This window comes from Haliotis rubra, unplaced genomic scaffold (assembly GCF_003918875.1).
Source record: "Haliotis rubra isolate DU_JTF1 unplaced genomic scaffold, ASM391887v1 Scf1881, whole genome shotgun sequence".
Classification (NCBI taxonomy): Eukaryota; Metazoa; Mollusca; class Gastropoda; order Lepetellida; family Haliotidae; genus Haliotis; species Haliotis rubra.
The window spans coordinates 1-19,824 of record NW_025765871.1 but is presented as its reverse complement, the minus strand read 5'-3'; the positions used below and the strand labels follow the sequence as shown (position 1 = coordinate 19,824).

At 40.1% G+C, this 19,824-nt stretch overlaps 1 long non-coding RNA gene and 1 pseudogene across 1 annotated transcript; both read right to left on the bottom strand.

Moving 5' to 3' along the window:
* Positions 1 to 283: 283 nt before the first annotated feature.
* LOC124274152 lies at positions 284 to 12,903 on the bottom strand (annotated as a pseudogene).
* A 4,351-nt stretch (positions 12,904 to 17,254) lies between these two features.
* Positions 17,255 to 19,402, bottom strand: LOC124274155. The gene is made up of 3 exons (XR_006897874.1): positions 19,266 to 19,402; positions 18,599 to 18,778; positions 17,255 to 17,952 (listed from the first exon to the last, which is right to left on the bottom strand). It is a non-coding gene; the product is annotated as an uncharacterized LOC124274155 (long non-coding RNA).
* Positions 19,403 to 19,824: the final 422 nt, after the last annotated feature.

Genomic DNA, 19,824 nt, shown 5'->3' with positions numbered 1-19,824 from the left:
TTCCAATTCTGTTTCCTCTTTTTCAGTTTGTGAATTCTGCATGACAACATCACCTACTCACCTCAACCACTCAGAAATACATTCAACAGGTTTTTAGCTCTAACAACATCCATAAAGATTTTAAAGTGATCCCAATTAGTGGAAGGTGCTCAGGACGCTTTGGTTCATGTGTTTCGTCTACCTTTGAGTAAACATGATGATGGTCAACACACTTGAAAAGACTTTTACACAGAAGCAGATCATAATACGTTGTCAAGACAACCCTGTGACATTTTCTATGATTTCTTTGATTGCAGTGTATGTCAGCTGATGGAAAACATATCATCCCAAGGACAGTATTAGAATTCTTTGTAGAACAAACCTGAAACATGTAACAAAATATAAGTCACCAATGGAATCATTTCATGCTACTGAGAATAACATAAGTAAACGATGTCATAAACACGATAGCTACAGATATATGAATTGTATATATTTCTTTTTCAGAAATATAAAATGTGCATTCATTTAAATAACGGCATGTACATACCCGCTATACATGCTGTGATAAAACATGCAATATTCCCTGCTATCATTGCCCGGAAAACGACAGCAGAAAGATCTTTCTTCCGAGGCGGAGCAAGCGCCGACAATCCCCCCAAAGTGATGCCTATCGAGCCGAAGTTCGAAAACCCGCACAATGCATACGTTGATATCACCTCCGAGCGTTCCTGGAACGTAAGACGCAAAATGGAGCATTACATGTATGTTGATGTTACTCCGAAAATAACACACATGAAACCAACCATTGACATCCTCTTTTTGAGTGGGCTTGGTGTAATATTGTTTAAGCGTAACATGGTGTTTCAACAGAATAAGCGGGACAATAGGATGTGATGAAAAGCAAATACGTTCCTTTTGTAAACACTAACTTCCATGAATCCTCTCTTAGTGAGTGAGTGAGCTAAGAATTACGCCGCACTCAGCAATATTCCAGCTACATGGCGGCGGTCTGTAAATAATCGAGTCTGGACCAGACAATCCAGTGATCAACAGCATGAACATCGATACGATTGGGATACGATGGCATGTGCCAACCCAGTCAGCGAGCCTGACCACCCGATCCTGTTAGTTGCCGCTTACGACATGCATTTGGTTACTGAAGATCAATTCTAACCCGGACCTTCAAGCTCGAATCCTCTCTTAAGCGTTATATTACAATGAGTAAGAACAATATTATAATATTTTATATTATTTTGCATTAGAATAAAATATCCGCAACACAAATCATGTTCCATGTGAACAACGTACAACAATGTGTCTTGCTCAAGTAACTTCAGATGGAATAATGCAGCAAACACGAACCTCCATGAACCCTCTCTTAAGCGTCATATTCCACTGAGTAAGAACAGCAGCTTGGTCATCCCAGTACCACTCGTCCTTGTAGCCGTAGGTCTCTGTGTAGTTCAGGAACGTCTGTCTGTTTTGCAACAGTTCCTGGAGAGATCTGTAGGCGATGAACTCGTTCGTGAAGGTCTTCACGCCCACCAGCTCCGCCACACGACGACAGTCAGCTGGTTGTGTACCCATGAACAAGACAACTGGGTACAGCAGGTAGGAACAAATGAACTGGAAGGAGACAAACTCATTTCAAGCCACTTGGAGAACAATACAAAGAAGACAAGAAGACAAAGTCATCAATATACCCCGCAATGGTATAATACTCTTCATGAATATGTCATCTAGTTATGACTATGTCAAATGGTACATTGTTCTTCACACTGACCTAACAAAAACATATATATGTAATCTATACATATACTAGCAAACTTGTATCAACAATAGACTGGCTGAGTGCTCCCATGGTTTGATGTACCTCTGTACCTTTGATGTCACTATGTTCTTAAATACCCTCAAAGTGGAAGGAGAGTATTGAAATATTTTAAAGTTCTGCTCCGGAAAAGAGCACCAACAGCAATTTCACTCAAAGTCATGGAAACGCAAAAACTATTTTATTCAGAAATCCGAAAAACTACCAAAAGGCACCGGTTCACCAACAGACCTATCTTCTTTCCAAGTTTAATGAAGAAACATTGAACGGTTTTTAAGTTCTGCTCCGGAAAAGAGCACTACCGCCAATTTCAGTCAAAGTCAAAGTACCCATGGAAACGCAAAAACTATTTTATTCAGAAATCGAAAAAACTACCAAAAGGCACCGGTTGACCACCAGACCTATCTGTGTGCAAAGTTTGCTGTAAAAATACTGAACGGTTTGTATATTCTGCTCCGGAAAAGACTTTTGCACGGAAGGACGGAAGGACGGACGGACAGACGGAGTCCACAATAATACCCCTCGCAAAACGCATTGCGGAAGATAAATATTCACATACGTCACGGATATGGCGTTCAGCGTTTTATAGTGCATATATGTATATACCTTCCCTTACACGACGTATCATGACCCTTGGTTTGAATTCCCAAATCTGTCCAGACTGTAAATGATATCCATACTCGAGGTCGTCAATAATCCCTTCATCATTTTACTATTCATTTCCCACGTTAAACTGACGCTATTGACCAAAGCGCTGTAAAATTCTAATAAAAATGCACTTCCAAATACTGAACACGTGGTTAATGCTATCGCCAATTTCTGGTGTCCCCCCGCCGTGATATTGCTGGAATATTGCTATTAGGGTCGTAAAACAAGATCCACACACCCATTAAGCTGCAATTCCACAGCGAGGCTCTAAAACACAGTTGCCCCAGTATTCAATTACTTCGCATGTCAAGGTTACCCTGCTTCTGTAAAACAGGTTAAGTGATAGGTTATATTTGACATGTTCTTATTTAAGTATAATTTGGTCCAGAACTGTTATAGAATCGATGCAAACGGACACGCGTTGTCTGTCGTACCTCAAAAGTGAAACCTTCCACGCCTATTCGGTCCCCAAACCAGATTAGAGTGGCATTGACGAAGGCAAGGATGGCGAGAAAAGCGATGACGTTGACAACGATGTTGGCGATGAGACGGATCGATGTGGAAGGTCCATCTGATGCCGCCTCGACCAGGTTGTTTTCTTTCCTGTGAAATGAATCACCTAATTAATGGCAGTTACGAAATGTGTTCTACATGAGTTCTGCTAGGATTGTTGTATACACGTTTTGAACCATTACGATATTCACAAGAGTAACAGAATGTCATGTATATTCTGAAATGCGCTTTGGCCAGTAGCTATGGCACTCCATCCTGCCAGCAATTACATTTTAAATATATGTTCAAGTCCAATATGTAACTGTGGGTAATTGGTATGAGTATTTGGACAAAGTTATCCTTGTTGTGAAAGTTGACGTGTGTTACATTTCACTCGGGCATGGTCAGTAAGATAAATTGTTCACTACCAACATGTATTTTCCAGTTTACAGATGTTGGTCATTGTTGCCAACCGAATTAGGTGGCAGGTAATGCACTCTGAGTGAATGAATTTCTTTATTCCCTCCTGCATTTACATCCGAAGATTTCCAATGTATCTGATGTTACTTGGAGCATATACACAGTACTAGTATATACATGAATATAAATAGGTGCCTTTTTAATACATTATCTATGTACACAAATGAGAGATTTTTTGATACAACACAGAGGGAGTGATACAATACATTTTCCAATTTGAGATGTATTGACAGATTATTAATGATATGCTTTCTTGTACTCTGGCTCATAATTCCAGATTTGCCACAGAATAGAGCAAGCATATTATTTTCCTCTCGATCTCAAGCGCATCCTCTCGCATTTTACGGATATACTTCTATCGCAGGTCCTGGCCACAGATATATTGGGCTGAGGCGTAGTTGTTTAAAAGTCGTTTATTCTGTAAAACATAAAGATAATGTATGGTCGAGGAGGGTAACAACTCCGCCTGGCCGTAGCATCACATGAAGTGGCAAAATTTGAAGATGACAACGCCATGGAACAAGTACTACTGGTATTACAACCAGATTAAGAGTGAGAGAAGAAGCGCTCGTAAATAAGCAGAAGGGAATGACTGACTGACTGACTGACTGAGTTTGGTTTTTACGCCGCTTTTAGCAATATTCCAGCAACATCACGGCGGGGACACCAAAAATTGGCTTCACACATTGTACCCATGTGGGGACTCGACCGGGTCTTGGGCGTGACGAGCCAACGCTTTAACCATTAGGCTACCCCACCGCCCCAGAGAGGAATGAAGCAAGATACGCAATGCATTGGGAAATACAGCTGGCGACAATACTTTGATTGTACCGTTGAATGTAGGTTGACCACAAACCTAACTGCAAATCCATCATTTCAACATTTTTTTGATTTCATGGGTTACTGTTGAATGTGAGGGGACTACGAACCCATTTCTTTCTATCTGTACTTGTTTTGATGCTAATGTAGACTGTTAGCGAACGGCAAAGATAGCCTTTTACATTTTCCTGATTTCCAATCTACATTTCAAGTCTACATTTACTTCCTTTTGTTAATTTCTAATTCAGTCTACAACCAATGCACACCCACCCTGTCTTCATTTTACCAAAGTCGTCCGACGATGCGGTGGTCACTTCAGTCTCCGGACATATCAGTTTAGAAATGGCCAACGCCGCTGGTGCCGACATCACAGACGCCGACAGTAAATGGCTGGCAGGAACCTGAAGAAAGGGTTAACACTGAAGTAAAGACTAGTGTAGATAATCTGGCTGGCTCAACAACTGTTTGAATTTACTGTGAATTGACTTCTATATTCAATCCAGTTGCGTTAGAAATTTGCTTATAAGATAAGTATCAGATGATGTTACTGGCATGGGAACCTATTGTTTCCTGCAGTCCTTAAGGAGTATTGTGGTTGAGTGAGTGAATATGAATTCGCCGCGTTAAGCAATATTCCGGCAATAATACAGATCGTACCGTGGGGAATCGAACCCGGGTCATCGGCGTAACAAGCGAACCCTTTAATGTACGGGCTATCCCACCGCCTGCCTCTAAGGAACATTGGTGAGTGACATTACTTAAATAAAATACCAATAACTTATCTTCGAAATAAAAACAATGAAATATCATCGATTGTTACCTTAATACCATTACAAAGTAAGTTCTTCTAATTAAAATGCTTTATTATCATCGTATCGTATATCGTAACAAATTCTTAATTTGAGCCAACATGTCAGTAATACAATATCAACCATATTGTATCTTCAGCGGTAGACAGAATTTCAGAGAATAACATGGTCTTACCCCAAAGCCGATGTAAGCTCCTAACAAACCACCTGAAATTGTGGCGAATCCTCCTGTCATCACTGCATGGAGCTCAGAAACTGTCATTGTTTCCAAAAATGGCTTAATCATAAGTGGTGCTTCAGCCTGAAAAACAAGAATGCCTTAGCTGTTATTCGAATGCACTCGTCTGCTGCTTCAATTTCGTCTAATCGATGTCGCAATTTTGTCATCTGCCACTTACTGACTGTGAAACTTTAAGATTTATTGATTAATGCTGTATTCTGTTCTTGCACGTATGTGTACCTTACATGACAGACGGTGTATGGCAATGCTACTTTGTTATATTAGTGATGCTGTGAACCTGTAACATGCCACGACACAATCCTCATCTTTCTTTAATCCATGCACCGCGTCATACCAAAAGACGTTAGAATATGGTACTTGTTGGTCCCTGCCTGGCGCTCGGCATTAATGGGTACAACAAGGACTGGTCGGCTCGGAGTCAGTATAATGCGTCTGAGTGGAGTATTCATGCTTCACTGCGGCATGGTATCTCAGTGGGCTAGCACTATAAAACCAGCTTCAGTCTGGGCTAGTACAAGCAACCGCACATACACATACACACACATGCACGTTGTCATACGAGCGAAATATTCTCAAGCACGACGTAAAACCCAATTTCACCTCACCTCACCTTTAATCCATGCTCTCTGTTTTCCTTGAATTTCATTTCCTTGAATTTCGGTGCTGATCTGCATATTTTTGCAACTGTTATATACATGTACTGTATAGTATAGGTTCTTTATGCTATAACCCCCGACGTTGAATAAAGCTTCTTGTACTGTCTGTCTCGTATCGTATTGTTACATACATAAACATTATTAATTTCGAGACATCTGTATTAAACGGGCAGTCCAGGTAAACCCCGGTCCAGGTTACCCGAATCGATATTGCGAGACGATCGAGGCATGTTATGCTATTTGTGTGATTTCATACAAATAAAATGGTTGTTTACAGAGGAGCTTTTCGAGAGCAGAGATGAAAGAACGAGGAATGCACTACCATGCCAACAAAGATATTGGCTGCAGCGTTGAGCGACTCCGCTGGTGTCGTTGCGAGGCAAAACGACAGGAAGCGTCCAAACACCTTCACAATAGCTTGCATGACGCCCAGGTAATACAAGATGGAGATGAACGAGCTGAAGAACGTGACCATAGGCATTATCTGAAAACAAATATTTCATGTTATAATAATTTGTCCTGCTTTACCGTCTGTACATGTTCACAAACATTAAAAAAAAAATATGAGCATTCTTCCGTCCAATTTCATTGAAACACTCAAAAGTAATTTATATTGAACAGTAATTCTTGAAGAAAGAATGCTGTTTCAAATTTGATCTACGCTCCCCTGTACGTGTACATGTAGACTGAAAACACTTCTTGCAGGATCTCGGTCTGAAGAGAAGGCACTGCTGTCTTCTTGGAACTGCTTCTTTAAGTGGCGGTTAGAAGCTAGTATGATGAAGAGGAACACTTTCGTATAGATAGCCAAATTCTTTGTTGCAATAGACGCGACGTGTAGGTGTAGATGCTAACGCCGCTATCAAGCAAATGGTGATTTGGAACTGGGCATGTATATTGTATTCAAGCAAATGATGATTTTGGAACTGGGCATGTACAAATAGTTGGCGTATACCAAAGATAAGCGGGACAGGGGATTATTTGGAGTAATTTCAAGATACATACAGCAAATGCAAAGACGTGAGCACTAGTATTATCGAAGACGAACTTAGATCCTGCATCACTGTAGGTAAGGAACGTTGTCACTTGATCACCAAGCCATTGGAAGATATTGAAACCCCACGTTGTCCTCAGGGATGACGGCGGCAAAGAAGAACTGAAGAGCCAGGCCCCAGAACACAGGATGCCAGTCAACCTGAAAACAGCGTTGAAAGAGTCAGAGAAACATCATCAAATACCTGTATATTACTCTCTGGGTTCATTTGGACTCAAGCTTGATGTCATTCAGCGTGTATAACATCCGCTACCTACCCTTCCAGGGTCTCTGGAGAAGATGAAGGACAAGAGGATGAAGGCAGCCAGACCTGCGAGGGATATCAGATTCTCGGGAGTTGGTATCGCCACCTCAATCACTAGGATTATGATGATGGCTATTAGGCACACCACATACAGCACCCTGAAACATTGTAATGTTCCATGTAGGTAGGTAGGTTTATTTAATTCCTCCAGGTTTGGAGATATAAAATTAATTGAATATTAAAAGCTTAAATTTGTAGTCACAAGTGTTGAAATTTTATGATAGATTAATTAGAGTCTTTAAACAGTGAAACTGGGTTGTAGGGCTGAATAATTGACCGTTGTGCAGAATTTATGGCTGGGCGGGGGGAGGGGGGACTTCAAATGTACAAGCTTTAGGTAATATCAAATTACATTTGGGACGTCATGCCATTGTTGCTGGCTCCATTATTTTTCAGGAATGGAACGATGTGTAGCAGTTTCAAATGTAAGACTTCGCTTTAACATTGACATCTAATATTGATAACAGAAATATTACCAATACTTTGTATGTAATTTACGTTGTGTAATATCCTCGTAACTCGCCATTCCTTAAAAATAATGGGCCTCGGCTCCATTATTTTTAAGGACAGGAGAGTTACTTGTACATTGCCCTCTATCTGCAGGCTACTATTCGGCACCTGTAACCCTATCGGACAGGAAACCCTTTCACCCGCCCAACCTGGGGGACAATGACCAGTTATAGCTCTCCCAGTCTGGGCTACAGCCAGGAAACGAAGTGGTGTGCTTCATTTGTTTGTTACTCAGCAATACTCCAGCTATATTACGGCAGTCTGGAATCTAGTTACTTACATCATGAGCATCTAGATATATACACAGCTGTGATACGATGCCATACCCAAGCAAACCAACGAGCCTAATTACCCACATTAGTCGCCCCTTCCGACAGGTGTTGGTTGCTGAAGGTCAATTCACAAAACCTTAAATATCACTGATGGAGATAAAACGAAACACTTCCAGTTAGCAGCAGCACGGGCCGGAGTTTCAGTAGGCAAACCAAGTAACTGGTTAAGAGTAATTGGGCAAACTAGTCAGCTATTAAGGTTTATACTGATGCAAGCAAATACCGAGGTATGTAACAATTTTGGAATGATCTAAGATATGGAAATTTTATGTTGTTATATCACACGATTGTAGCCCGGTGCCCAGTCGTTTAACAAAGCTATTTTAATTATAGTCGTAATAGTATACCAGCTGAAGTTTAAAAAGATGTAATAATGTTGTGGTAATTACTGTTGATATTGTTATAATATTATTGTTACTCCATAAGCTATTGCAGTTGTTTTATGTTCTATTTTTAGTTTGGATAACAAGGAGAACTCACCATCTGACTATTTTCATTCTTCTGGCATTGTCTGTGTCTGCTAACGCCTTTCCACATGCTTCAAACGGGGCCTTGATGGAGTCCCACACCAGATTCACCACGATGAGTAATACAGCAAGTACTGTCCCAACCAGAAGTCTGATAGAACCTTCATCTCCAAATTGACTGTACATAGCATAGGCAAAATATGCCATGTATAGCACAAACACAACAATAGCAATGATTCTCCATATCAGTGTGGAGTTTTCCTCGTAAATAGTAACCACCTTTGCTTGTGCCGATGTGATGCCCCTTTGACAACCATTCATTTCATAATCCATCTGGTTTTGGGGATCATATTCAGGGTTGTTATTTTCAGGCAACATTGCACTCTCTTCTGGTGTCTGAATAATAAAAAAATACATCAGATAACTAGGATTTCGAATAACAATGGATTTGGATATTAAAATCGATGACGGGCAATATGGAATTTATATATGTGTGGATATAATACTATGATAAATTATGTCCTTGGCAACATTGTTTAGACTGAGTGAGTGAGTGAGGTTAGATTTACGCCGCAATCAGCAATATTTCAGCTATATGGCGGCGGTCTGTAAATAATCGAGTCTGGACAAGACAATCCTGTGATCAACAGCGTGAGCATCGATCTGCGCAATTGGGAACCGATGACATGTGTCAACCAAGTCAGCGAGCCTGACCACCCGATCCCGTTAGTGGCCTCTTACGCCAATCATGGGTTACTGAAGATCAATATTCTAACCCGGACCTTCACGGGTGTTTAACTGGAGTGCAGATAGGCGGTGCAAGTGTAACATTTTGTATTTTGACAGTTTATAGGCCAAGGTGTTTGCGTTTGGTGTGTGTATGTGTGTGCGCGTCAGAGAGACGTTTTAGTTCAATCTTTGTGTTGTACACACGTTGGATTTCATAATGTATTCAGCTCAGGCGCATGTGCGTAACCGCAACACCAGCAGTGTGAATAGAGTAGTGACACTATCAAGTAATATTAATAGTACAAAAACTAAATTTGAGTATGACTCAATAGACCAAGAGTGGTTACATGAGTGAAGTCGGGGAACATAACCAAATTGAATTGTACCTGTTATGTGGCAGCTGTTGTAAGGCAGCATTGCAGTTGTATTTCATTGTAATAGTTCCCCCCTTACCCCCACCCAGCCTCATTATTATAAATTCCATTACTTAAAGAATAGCTCATTACCTTGTTCCATATATGTGTATATATCAAGGCAGAGGTTTGCCTAGCCTCGACCATCCAGCGAAACATGCTATAATCTAGTAGTTAGAGCGTTCGCTTGTCACGCTGATGACCTGGGTTCGATTCCCTACATGGGTACAGCATTTGAAACTTATTCCTCGTGTCCCCGCCGTGATAATGCTGGAATATTGCTAAATGCGGCGTGAAACCATACTCACTCACTCACAACAAAACACGTCATTGGCCGGACAAGGCACACTAGTTATGACAATTATATGAATAGTGGTAGTTTATGGTGGTTTATTTCAGAAAAGTAATACAGGCCATAGGCCCAGGTAACACTTTGAGAATTACAGAGTGATAAAATATGTTATAATGAAGACTGTCTCAGTAACATAACTTGATATATATATGCTGATAAATGTTTTAAGATGCTTGCATTTGATGATTGCAGAAGCGTATTAAATTTTTGGATTGTTGGATATTCATAAAAGTGTAAAGGGATATACAGTCGCCGCAATGCGTGATATTTAATAAGTAAGAAGTGATATTCATCTTCTATATATGGCAATTTACAGATCTTACATAATCTGTCATTTCTAGCCTCACCAATATACCTGCCAGTTTCTATTCGTAGTTCATGAGAACCCGATCTAAACTGATCAAGAGCACGTCTATGTTTAAAATAGCTAACTATGAAAATATAAGATTCAACACCGAACATAGGTTTAAACAACGTGTATCCAAATGTTTTTTGTGCCTTTTATTAGTGCAGAATGCCAGTCCTGTTGATACGAAACTTTGAGTCTACCAAGAAATTCTTTCAAAAATAGCGTTTCACTTCGAACCATCTGTTCTTGCCAAACAAATCCAAATCCATAGACTTCTAATATATGCATTATCCTAGATGCCCAGCTCCTGAAACCATTACTTTCCATTTGTACAAGCATGTTATAACATTTCTTTACATATCGCTCATTTGACATTTTCAATATTTTACACCAATATTTGATAGACCTTTTGATGGTATAAATATACAATGGATATCTTCGACATTCGCCTCGCACAACATGCGCTGAAACAGAGGATTTAATTCCTAGAAATCGTTTACAAGCTGCTACATGTATAACTTCTATTTCGTTAACAACATTCAATCCCCATATTTCTGCACCGTATAATAAAATGGGACAAACGTTGGTGTCGAAAATCTTAAAGAACAAGTGAAAAGGTAATGGCTTAAACATTGACAGTGATCTAAAAATACCAAATAACAGTTGCTAAGCCTGCAGACATACATTTTCTATGTGTTTGGTCCATACTAATGACCTGCTGAATAAAATACCTAGATATTTGTACCAGGAAACACATTCTATTTGTACACCATTATATTTTTGATACTTCGACAGTCTTCCACCTTTTTTAAAAACTATTACCTTTGTTTTTTTCATATTTACCGTCAAACAATTCTCAGAACAAAATATCTTTAGGACATCAAGTCTTTTCTGTAAACCAAACACTGTATCAGAGATAAACACCATCAGCAAATAAAAGAAGAAAAAACTGTACATGTTCAGGATGAAGCTGAATTCCTGGTACGCAACATGCTTCGATTTCTATGAAACATGCATACACTTTACCTCCCTTTTTTGAGAGATAGCGTTCAATAAATAACGGACTGTAGGATAAAAATGTTATCAATAGTACTGTAACCTTTGCGAAAACCCGCTTGCGATTCAACGATTTTTTCATAGCAAGAGCACCAAAATGTTAGTCTATTATTCAGAATGTGTATGTACAGCTTGCTGAAGATACTTGTAATTGATATACCTTGTAATTGTTAACTACACTAGTGTCCCCTTTTTATGTATAGGTACAATAAGACCCATACACTACGATTCTGGAAAATACGCTCGAGCAAACAGAACATTGAATAGCAACTGAATATAGGGAACTAAAATATCCTGTGAGGACTTAAAAACAATTCTGCTATGATATGATCAGGCCTAGCACTCTTGGATGATTTTAGTTGTTATCGCTGCACAGATCTCATCTCTTGTAATAGGAGCGTCAAGTATACTAGGGCTGTCTTGATCTATCTTCTCTTCAATATCGATCGATAGAATGTAATTTGACATTAAATGTATCCGTATGTTGAAATATGTTTTTGAAATGTGTATACCACGAGTCCATTGTTATGTTGGGAATAAAATTCTTAGATGAAGAAAGCCTGCACATGGTGTTCCAGAACAATTTTGAGTTATTCAGATTTGTAAGTTATTTATCTTTTACAGATCCGTAGTAATTTCTTTTGTTAGATCTTAAAGTATAATTGTACTTGTTTCTGGCATGTACATACTTTCGTAGCGATGCACCACAGTTAAAAAGGGCTAATACACCCCAGAGTCTGTCTTTCTCATGTCTTAGAAATGTGCACTCTTTGTCAAACCAAGGTTGTGAATTTCGTCTATTTATGCCATGTTTGCGTTTCATGCACTGCGCAGCTTGACATATTGCATTTGTAAGAAATGTTACTGCGTTGCAAATATCTGAAAGAACGTTATCACAAAAGCTTTCCAGCAATCTAAATATATCAGGAGAAAGTAAATTCTCCCTGAATTGGCCGACCTTGTCCACATCCCACTTAAATCTAAACTGTGCACCCTCGCCACGTGCATCCTGTGTTACGTTACCATCCTCGCGTAGAGTGGCGTGTATGCCACGTGACTGAAACGTACATCGTACAGGTAGATGATCAGACACAGACCTCGTAACGACATAGATGACAGCAATATAAGTGAAATCGCCTTACATTCATAAGACTGTCAGAACTTGGTCTCACGAAACCAGAGTTGTCTTCATCTGTCGCCGTACCGTCTTCAGCTTTAGGGCTGCTTCTAGACACCTCAACACTCATCCCGACAAAGGGATGTCCTTTTCACTGCGTCTGTAAATGGGAATCAAGTTCTCTTTCCGACGGAGCTCTCCACAGGTACACACATGTGTCGTTGTTTCTTGGAGACGAATGACGCATATCATGTGAGTCGATTAACCTCAATGGTGCATGGCTGCAAGCAATGCCTGCACTGCTCTGTACAGGCTGCGTTGTGCTCATTCGTGTGGAACGCAACATGATCAGCCCTGTTCTTGTCTTCTTACATACCAGGAAAAAACATGACATAAGTGAAACACTCTGCTCGATGATAGGTAAACACCGCCTGAAGGAAAACGCCCCTTGGACACATTTATGATTGATGCACACAACGAATTTATTTTATATTTCATATTTTTCATGTTAAATCACACACATTTCGCCAAACATAGTTTTCTAAATGATATGGACAATCAGTTGTGTGTACATCGGGACCCATTGCCATAACTTGAATATTGATCGTCAGGAACCCATGCTTGTCGTAAGAGGCGACTAACGGGATCGGGTGGTCAGGCTCGCTGACTTGGTTGACACATGTCATCGGTTCCCAATTGCGCAGATCGATGCTCATGCTGTTGATCTCTGGATTGTCTTGTACAGACTCGATTATTTACAGACCGCCGCCATATAGCTGGAATATTGCTGATTGCGACGTAAAACTAACGCACTCACTCACTCACTCATCGCCATAACTGTATACGTTTTATGTTAGTATATGTTTCACACAGCACTTCATGTCATCCCAATCATAAAGCAATTCATGTTTAACAATATACACCAAACTTAATAACCTTCCCTCATGTAAATTTTCACTGCACTCGATGGTGTTGTTTGAGAAAGGGACATTTCTAAATTTGTGAAGGATCTTTCATTTCTAAAGATTTTTGAGTGAATTGTATTACATCGTTCGCCCGTTGAAGATACCACCGTCTAATACCAATAAGCTTGTGTGTTATACCAACGAACATGCTCCTTTTGTACATAAACTCGCTTCAATAACAAATGGACGAAAACTCTCAATAACGCTGGGCTTATTCAATGACAATGCGTGTTGAAATGATAGAACACAGAGAGGAGCCTGTGCTCACTTGATGACCCCAGCAACATTGCTACAAGGCTGCCGTCACATGACATTATTCCCGCTGGCGTTTCCTGTTCACCAATTGGGTCATAGGGTGTTGTTACGTAAATGTAAACTTCGTGCCCCAGGGTAGTCTGTCTCATAGTCCCTGAACCACAATATTTTCCCTACTCCTTGCAATGTTAAAACCCTAAATGAAGCAAGTCTAGATTTCCCAAGATTTCCCCAATAATCCCACAATTCACTGGGGCTCATTTTCAATTTACATGAGTGTATTGGTTACATTCAAAATGATATATATTCAGGGACTAAGCGTTAGTCTTGGCGCAGTGCGGCGTTTCACAAATCGGGCGCAGCGCAGTGAGAGTCGTAGGTCAAATGTAGTATGAGAGTTCCGATCACCGTATTGCTAAGCAGCTTTGTGAGATAGAAACCTGGATTGTAAACGTACACGGCGTATGGTATTACATTAATGCGAATCAACTTCTGTATATATCACTATTCTGTTGAACTGCCGTTCTGTTAATCTGGTAACTGACTGTACATATGAAAACCGTACTAACAGTAAGTCATAGATAAACTATTATACGAACGAACCCGTGGAGGTCCGGGTTAGAATATTGATCTTCACTAACTCGTGCTTGTCATAAGAGGCGACTAACGGGATCGGGTGGTCAGGCTCGCTGACTTGGTTGACACATGTCATCGGTTCCCGATTGCTCATGCTGTTGATCACTGGATTGTCAGACGATTATTTACAGACCGCCGCCATATAGCTGGAATATTGCTGATTGCGGCGTAAAACTAAACTCACTCACTATTATACGAACGGCAACGTAATACCGATTTCTGAAGCCAGTCAATAGTTGCCCCGCCCGCCCTGCATTTTCATTCCAACGTGAAATAATAAAAGTGTCCTTATCCCACTTTTCCCCGCCAGTGTGGAAATGTAAATGCCATGTGAGATGTCAAAATACCTTTATCGGGTGATGTGGATCTTTCTGCATCTACATTTATTAAAAAAGTGTTTCGGAAGCAAAGTTACTCGATCAACAACAACATAAGAGCTTTCATAACAAGGTACATTTTAAATGAAAAACATTTTATTTAAAATATTTTTAGCCCTTGCGTGTTTGCACGTTAAACATACGGATGTCCAAGCAGGGAACAAATCCATTTGTGTAAGTAACAGTCCGAGCCGGCGGCAATAGCCAACGCCTTAAGAAACAGGATATACCCGGTGTATTGAGTTCAAGTTAAGTCCTGGTAGACGTCCGCCCATGCACATCACTAGTGCCAGTGAATGTAGATCCCGAGTACTGCTTGAGGATATCGGGTAAGAACCGAACCCCCAGCAAGCCATGTGCCTTTGGTGTAGGAATAATTAGTTTTGATTGTTACGTTTTGGGATTGCACTCTCCTACCCCGACGTAATGAGACGATGTTCTTGTTATCCACCACTGGTTTTATCAGGAACATAACTATGTACAGGCTGACACCATATAATTGGAATATTGCTGAGAGTAATGTACAAAATAGTAACACTAAAATGTGGCCTACACGGGACGCTGACCTACTGAGAGCCCTGTTTTTTTTGGACGAATCTACGAATTCACTAAAAATATTGGGGCGCTGGGGTAGCCTTGTGGTCAAAGTGTTCTCTCGACACACCGAAGGCCCGGGTTCGATTCCCCACATGGGTATAATATATGAAGCCCATTTCTGGTGTCCACCGCCGTGAAATTGCTGGAATAATGCTATTCCAAGCGGCTTAAAATCCAACTCACACACTAACAATACTGACATACACTCTTGATGTCGTATTGAAGATGTAACGTTAGCACGCTAGCTGAGTATACCGAGATAGCGTCTTTATATTGTTGGATTGATAAGACTACAAACACAATCACTAACAGAAAGTTTTATTATAAAACATGCATAAAAACATATAAACATCACGAACTTATGTTACATATCATGTTACCATGGGCAGTGTGCTTTTGCTATAACCATCTAGATCATGACTTCAACTGCCTGTTCATATGTGTCTATGGAACATGGTAATAGCAGCACAACATAAAATATAAGCAACACTGAATAGATGGGAATTATACATTTGAGCAAATTTTCTGGTATAAAAAGAATTATTAAAACTCGTGTGGTTTATCCTATTTAAATAGTTCGAAAATGACTATCAAGGAATATTTTCCTGAAATTATTATTTAAGATACAGGTTGCCTTTTCATGTTATCAAACTTTCCTAAAGATTCAAATACCAAAGGACAGGGGTTATGATTCAAGGTCAACTATGAGTATGATATAAGGTCAGGTAAGATTATGATTCAAGGTCAAATATAATTATGATTCAAGGTCAAGTAAGATAATGAGTCAAGGTCAAATATAATTATGATTCAAGGTCAAGTAAGATAATGAGTCAATGTCAATGGTCATACGGTGCTCTGACGTACAAATTTGGAATGATTTCTTGTGATAATGAACATGGATTTGTCGCTACACATATTTTAACTGTCTGAAGTGATTTTGCAGTCCTGCTTTCTTTGAGCAGAAACAAGTTATTCAAACAACGTTAACGCTTTAATTTACATTCAACCAACTTTTCTTTTCAAAGAGTGATTTTGGAGAGGTTTGATGGTTGTGAATATATAAATAAGAAAACCTGCAGTTTCATTTAAACCTCTTAAACAGCACTCCTCAATGACAAGTTACTGCCCCAGTCAACCACTGCCCAATTGTTCTAAAGTACGCGGATGGCATAGCAACATACAGGATTCAATATGCTTTCTATGTTGTACCGAATTCTCAACAAAAAGTGGGTTTCATCAAAATAGTAATAATAATCCTAAAATTTAAATATACTAGTAATAGTAATACTGTCTTTACTACAGATTGCTAGAGTAACCTAAAGTATGCTTTCAATGCGGATGATGTTGCAACATATAAGAGTAAGTATAGCACGTTTAACCATTATAGAACGCGTGGCGCTACAATACATGCAAAGTGGAATGTCATAAAAGGGAAAGTATGAGATCCCTGTCATGCGTTTAAACATGTGAAGCGTATTACTGAATACCATACAGCAGGTCCACGGATAAAAGACATTTTAAAACATAGCCATTCGTCCAAGATGGTCAAAGCTGAGCCCAGAATTTATTAAACATAAAAAACATTAAATTTTTGTTATAATTAAACCTGAGTACAGGTTTTGTGAGTGTGAGTGAGTGAGTTCAGTTTTACGCCGCTTTTAACAATATTCCAGCTATATCACGGCGGGGGACACCAGAAATGGGCTTCACACATTGTACCCATGTGGGGAATCGAACTCGGGTCTTCGGCGTGACGAGCGAACGCTTTAACCACTAGGCTACCCCACCGCCCGTTTTGTGAGTGTCAGTGTATCATGTCACGGTAAAGTATATATTGTTGCTTTCGTAAAAACATTTCTAAAACATTATTCTCAGGTTGTATTATATTTATCCTATAAACTTTCCCTACCAACCTATGACATCAAAAGAAATCAGTCATATTGGGAAACAAAATACTCTCATTAACTTTCGTGTCTTTGGAACTTTTGCTTTCAGTGTCTCCAAAATGCTATTTGTTTACAGTTATAAAACTAAAAGTCTATTGCCTTACTACCTATCAAATTAAGTTTCACCATTCCCGAGCTTGTAGTTGTGGTGGTTGGTTTTCAAGTTGATATGTAAGTTTCTAAACAATATCATAAATATTTGTAATATATATTACGGTCCAGGATATCCTCTCTCACGATTAAGTAGGTTTCGTAACTTACGTCGGCACTCTGTCATCCATATTTCAACTAACAAATATTTATACAATCACTCCTATTTTGGAAAACACTAAACATATGAGCGAACCACTTTGTACTGATTATCCAATCCGTTATGTATAGAATATTATAAACAGGTATTATGCATCCTTCCTGCCATTGTTCATATTTGTCGAGTACGATGGTGCATAGAGTATGCAGATCTCAAAGGTTGCTTGGTTGCCGAACCCACTATTATATGGTTCCTCACTGGTGGCTCAGAATTCTCGGAAAAACAAACCTGAAAAGAGAATATATTAGATGAAATATCACATACATACCTTAATTATTGTATTGCTTCGATTTTCTACACGTATTACTATTGTAGATTGCGTATCGATATTGTGACAATAGAAACGGCAGCGGTCGGCATATGTACAACTGACTGACTGACTGACTGAGTTTGGTTTTACGCCGCTTTTAGCAATATTCCAGCAATATCACGGCGGGGGACACCAGAAATGGGCTTCACTCATTGTACCCATGTGGGGATTCGAACCCGGGTCTTCGGCGTGACGAGCCAACGCTTTAACCACTAGACTACCCCACCGCCCCGGCATATGTACAAGCAAGCCGAGAATCAATCATTGAATTACGCACAAGGCTGTCAGTGCCTATAACAGGGACATTCATTGAAACTGAGAGCTTAGCAAATGATATTTGAAACACTTCAGTGCAAAATGCGATGATGTTTACTTTTCTAAAATTAAAAAGGGGCGGTGAGGTGGATAAAACGTTCGCTCGTCACCTCCCAGATCAGGGTTCGATTCCCCATATGGGTACAATGTGTGAAGCCCATTTCTGGTGTCCCCCGCCGTGATATTGCTGGAATATTGCTACAAGCGCTGTAAAACCATACTCACTCACTAACTAAAATATTTTCTTACCCGCTATACATGCTGTCAAAAGCATGCGACATTTCCTGCTATCATTGCCCTGAGGACTATGGAGGCAAGGTCTTTCTTCCGAGACGGAGCGAGCGCCGATAATGCACCTAGAAGGATGCCCATCGACCCGACGTTGGAAAACCCACATAATGCATACGTTGATATGACCTCTGAGCGTTCCTGGAACGTATGAAACAAAACGTAGGATTAGATAACATGCATGAACCGACAGCTGTACAACAACAACTATTTACATTGTACCCGTGAAGATCCGGGTAAGAGTTGATCTTCAGTAACCCATGCTTGTCGTAAGAGGCGACTAACGGGATCTGGTGGTCAGGCTTGCTGAATTGGTTGACACATGTCATCGTATCTCAGTTGCGTAGGTCGATGCTCATGCTGTTGGTCACTGGATTGTCTCGTCCAGACTCACTCACTCAATATTTAAGTTGTCTCAGGTGTGGGTTTGGTAGAAAACCTTTCAGTGGTTTCAGATGTTTACACATTTTCCAAATATAGGTCCACTGGACATGCTCATAAACGACATTTTATTTTATATTATTTCGAATAAGAAGAAAATATACGCAAACCATGTTCCACGTGAACGACGTACAACAATGTGTCTTGCTCAAGTAACTTCAGATGGAATAATGCAGCAAACACGAACCTCCATGAATCCTCTCTTAAGCGTCATATTCCACTGAGTAAGAACAACAGCTTGGTCATCCCAGTACCACTCGTCCTTGTAGCCGTAGGTCTCTGTGTAGTTCAGGAACGTCTGTCTGTTTTGCAACAGTTCCTGGAGAGATTTAGTAGGCGATAAATTCGTTCGTGAAGGTCTTCACGCCCACCAGCTCCGCCACACGACGACAGTCAGCTGGTTGTGTACCCATGAACCAGGCAACTGGGTACAGCAGGTAGGAACAAATGAACTGAAAGGAGAAGACAATACATTGCAAGCTTCCAAATGAAGGTTTGACATTCAGTACACAGGGAATAGCTGTGGCCGAACCAGGGCCTGGTCATCGAGGGTTTGAATCCCAATTGACTCTGATTGTCTTCTCGATTGATTACCAAATATGAGCGTGTGTCAAAATGTGTGATGCTATTCCATACTACGACCTTAAGATGGGTTTGCGACACTTTCCAACTGTCTGGCACTATTTAATTATTATTTGTTGTTTGACACTGATAGATACAGATACTGATGTATATTTTAGCCTTTT